The sequence below is a fragment of the Oryzias melastigma genome, linkage group LG19, assembly GCF_002922805.2.
Source record: "Oryzias melastigma strain HK-1 linkage group LG19, ASM292280v2, whole genome shotgun sequence".
In the NCBI taxonomy this organism is placed as follows: Eukaryota; Metazoa; Chordata; class Actinopteri; order Beloniformes; family Adrianichthyidae; genus Oryzias; species Oryzias melastigma.
This window is the reverse complement of record NC_050530.1, coordinates 15,318,045-15,323,193: the sequence shown is the minus strand read 5'-3', so window position 1 is coordinate 15,323,193 and position 5,149 is coordinate 15,318,045.

Genomic DNA, 5,149 nt, shown 5'->3' with positions numbered 1-5,149 from the left:
TTTTTTTTTAATCCTACCAACAAGGACCTCAGTTAATGGTTTAAATCTGTTTTTCTTTTAATGTTTTGTGCAAAGGTTAGGAGTTACAGGTATTTTAAATATGGTACTGTGACCAACGTATCGGACAGTTTTTTTAAATGTTACTTACAAAATTGGAAGTTAGCACAGTAGTCATTTGTTTTAGTCGTCAGTCTTTTTTTTTTTTTTTACGTGTTGCAAACAAGGTCACTTGATACAGGTATTGTGAATATGCTAACGTAGCTAATGCCTCTATTCAACACTTTTACTGTGCAGCGTGTCAAAAAAAAGTTCTAGAGTTATTGTAAACATAATTAATAAAGACTGCAGACTTCTCTCACTCTTTTATCCGCCTTATAGTTTGGTGTTTCTTTGACATAATATTCATAATCTAGTGCACCCTATAGCCTATGCTGATAATGCGGAACTATTATTTATATTTATTTTACTGTATTTTTAGGTGAGGTGCTGCGAAACCCTCAATAGAATGTAAGATAGTTCATACATTTGTTAAACTTGTAAGCAGTTTATTAATAAGCCTTTGTAGACAACGGTCTCACTTTAGATGTTAATGAATCTTACTAAGTATGTTAATTAACTTTATTTGATTTATTATGATAAAAAAAAAATACTAACCCCCTATAAACACATTAATAATGATTGGTGATGTTTTAATAAGGCTTGTTAAGGAATCTTATTATAAAGTGTTAAAATCCATGATTCTAATTAAAAATTATATCTTAAATGCCCTCCTAATAATGTGGAAAACTGTACAGAAATGTTGATTTTTCAGATTATTTCTACTAAAATGTAAAATGTTTAAATTACGGTCATGTTTCTTTTTCATTACAGCAAAGAGTTAATATGGTCTCCAACGCTCTACAAGAATCACAATGAGCTCATAGATTCTTTTTTTAATCTACACGAAAACAGCAACACAAAAATAGCAAAACTATGTAGCCAATTTTAATAGAGGGCTGCTAAAGTTTACAACAGTAGTTAACTCAAAGAGAACTAAAAGGGCGTCTTTGAAAAAAAAAACATTCCCAAAAGGTGATTGGAGATTGTGATATTACACAGGACAGAAGAATGCGCTGCAAAATAAAGTAAGCAGAAGACATGCATACAAAGCTGCAACTATACATTCCCAGTGCCAAAGGTCAGAGTGCATCTAGTAAGATATCAGATGAATTTAAAGGCATGTGCTCTGGTGAAGCCAGCCAAGGTACACATACCGCAGCAATAAAAATACACTTTAAATGATTCCTACTATGTCTGTACCTCCAAAGTATACCTTTAACAAGTGCAAGAATGGTTTCCTGCTAAATGGTTTTCATTTTACGAACATTATAGTGTCATTTGCACACACCCTGAAATTCTTTTCTAATAGCTCCCATATGGCAGCCGAAAGGTCAAGGAAGATTCCGATTTAGCCCTACGAGGTGGAGGGAAGAAAAAAAAAAGACATTTTTGTTCAAACATTTTCCAACCCCAAGTTCCCTCCCTCCAAAATGCCAAAGGCATGTGGTTGTCGGCTCCCGCCTCAACCTTTCAAACTGTTCTCATATTCAGACCAAAGTAGAAAGGCACTATTGTCAGTGTCGGCTGAGTAACTCATCGAGCTCCTCGCTGGCAGCTTGGAGATCATAAATTTGGTGCTGTGGGATCTCCTTGTTTGACAAAATGTTATCTTTCCCACCTTTTTGGGGAATGTAGCGAGGGAGGCGTTTATAAAAATCTATCTGTGGGTCGGGGGGCATGGTGTCAGTAGAAGGACAAGAACTCAGAAAAAGCATCATGGCCGTTTGTTTTGAAATGTAGCCTCAAAATGACAGTGGAATGTCAATTGACCAGCAGTACAACCTAACATGATGTTAGCTTTAGAATCTGTACGTTGGTACAACAGTGTAACAGGTGCATGCATCACATGAAGGATGTTCTGAGCTGCAGCTTCGGCCCCTGCATGGCCCTCTGCAACAGAGGAAGCTCTGGTCTCATCTTGTGTGAGGGAACGGACAGATCGCAGCAGCTGGGAATGCCTCAGTGGGAGGAGCTAAAGCCTCCAAACGTGAGTTCTAAATAAAAGCCAGAAATGTTACTCTTACATGTCAGGAGGTAAAGAAAGCTGGCAGTAATGTGGAATGTGTTTTATCATAGCACAGAAAAAAAATTGTTTGTTTTTAGGGGAAAATGATTTACGGACAGACTGGACGCAGGTTCAAGAACAAAACTAAATCTGAGTCCCTTATTGGTCAAAGTTATACAAAACCTTGTTTCCACTGAGCGGTCCGGTCCGGTATTTTGAGCCTTTCCATTATAAAATTGATCTATTAATCAGTTCCGACCCGTACCTCTTGAGGACCCCATCAATTGTAGGTCCATAGAGAAATAGAACGGGACAGTTGGGGCGGAGTCGCTGTAGCCACTCATTGATTGGAAAAAAGCAATGGCAACATTAGCAAGCACCAATATAGCGCCAAGCTAGCGTTTCTGTTTTCCTCTTTCTTCACGGTATTCTTCTTAGCCGCCCCAATCATCTTTCAAACAACATTCAATTCCTGTTATATATGATGAACAAGAAGTAAAGCAAGAAAAAGATGAGCTGCTGGATGACCTCCATTGTTGTTGCTTTTCTAGTTGTCACACTACGGTAACGCAATGACACACTAGCGGTCTACACCGTGAAAATAAACCGCTCAGTGGGAGCGAAGGTTTGTTGAGTGGAAACGCTCGCCAGAAATAACTGGTCCTTACTGTACTAGTCAGTACCAGACCGGTGGAAACCAGGGTCAGCTTTCAACACACATTCACTGGCTACGTGTTTTGCATGTATGGCATAGAGCTTCCACAAACGATTATTTTAATAGTCGACAAATCACCGATTATTTTTTCTGATTAGTCAACTAATCAGGTCATGGGCAAACTGGATGTAAAGCACACATCTTAACCATCATTAGCTTTATATTGACTAAAAACTAGATATATAGCATTACCTGTGATAAGGCTAGTGGGAATGCTGTAAGCTGAATTTAGCCATGCTAGTGCTGGTAGCTGAAAACGCTGAAATTAATAGATAAAAACACTGAAATTGATAGTAAAAAACTCTGAAGTTGATAGCTGAAAATACTGAAGCTGATAGCTAAAAACGCTGAAATTGATAGCTAATAACGCTGAAGCTTATAGTCAGCTAAATTACTAGTTAAATGCTAAGTTTTCTTAAAAAAGCTTAAGTTGGCCAAAACAGCTAGCATGCAGCTGAAATATTAGCTAAATTCCAAAATAGCCTAAAAGACAACCAAAAAAAGTCTAAATTAGCCAAAATAGCTGGCATGTAGCTGAAATATTAGCTTAACTCGAAAACGGCCTGAAAAATCTTAATAAATGCCATTATGATACCATTATAACTTTCAACTTTACTACACTCTAACTCCATATAATATAACATAACGACTATTCGACTATTAAACTAGTCATCGACTAGTTTAATAGTCGATTAGTCGTCGATTAGTCTACTAATTGTGGTAGCTGTAGTATAGAGCCAAAAAACGTTTTTAGAAACTCATGTATCTATGCGTAACCGTGCACGTTTTGAACGCGGAACCCTGAATTTACGTTGACTTTTCATTTGAAGTGGGCACTGGAACATGATATAAATAAAGCTTTGAGGACCAAAATAATTGAGTCACTTCCTGACGGTTCCTCTCATGTGACATTACATCTACATCAAAAAATCAAGTCGTCACTCATAACCACAACTGAACATGTGGTTTTATTGACTCACATTTCACTGCTGTCTTCTCAACACACAGACACAGACATGTGAGTAAAGATCTGCTAAAGAAAAGGAGCTGTACATTTGTCTCCAGCTTTAGGTGAAACTTTACCCCTTTGTGAACTCTGCATGCATGTTTACAAGTAACTTATATGCAGGAATATTTAACATTTTTTGAACTGCTCAACTGTTAAAGTTCAAACTTAAAATGTCCAATGAAAAGAATAAATGCTAAAAATAAATAAATACAATTACATTTAAAAAATAGGTTGTGAACCACCAGTTTTGTTTTTTTTTTTAAGAAAAGGCTAATGAAAGGTAAAACTTAAAATTTTAGAATTACACAAAAATCCTTTTAGAGGCTAATGCAACATTTGAAATGTTTTTCCAACAGATGTTTCAACTTTATACATTTTGTACATCCTTTTTACACACTGTGGTACTATATTCTTTAGTATAACAATACACTCTACCAATTGAGCTGTTCCGTATGGAGCTATTTTGATGCCATAAATATTTGAACCCCAAATAAAAGCCAAAAAAATGTGAAACATCCAAAACTTTTTATTATACTAAAATAAACGTAATTATTTTGAGCTTCAAATGTTCTGTTTTTTTTAGGTTTCAGAACTTTTTTTTCACTTTCAACATTTTTTTTTTTGTTTCAAAAGTTTTGGCCCCATTGTGGCGCGTTAGGGCGGGGCTAACACGGAAGACCAATCAAAATCAATGAGGGTGGTAACTTCAGTCCCGGTGCATTCGACTCCTAGAACAGTGATGATTTTGGTCAGAAAATGGCTGTACTATTATAATCTGAAGTTGTCCCAAGACGAGTGTAAAAAGCAAGAGTTTTATTGTGTATAACCGCGCGTCTAAAACACTGTTCTAACCCGAATTCAGATTTGAAAACAAAAAAAAAAAGAGTTGAAAGTGAAAGATTTGAAACTGAAAAACTTAGAACAAAAATGTTTTTACTGAGTTCAGCAGTTATATTTTTATTTTGGTCTATGAATTTGTGTCTCCAGAATAAGTTTTAGCTCCAGCTTGTGTTGAAGTTTCTACCAAACTTCATTCATAGACTCTTTACATTCAGAACAGTAATAGAAAGCAAACTGTGCACATTGTTAACTTCAACCAGACACAACAAGCAGACTCTGGTTTTTCAGCAGTTTATAGGTCAGTTAAAATACTTCTTCATTAAAGAGTCAACCAGTCTGCCTTATAACGTGTCTTGTTCATAAAACTGTTCTGTGAGTTAGCACAAACAAAACCACCCAAACGGTTTCTGATCTAAATAGGGAAAAAAATCCACTTTGTGTTGCCAAAACCTCTCCACAGGCTTGCTTTAGATTTCCTAAA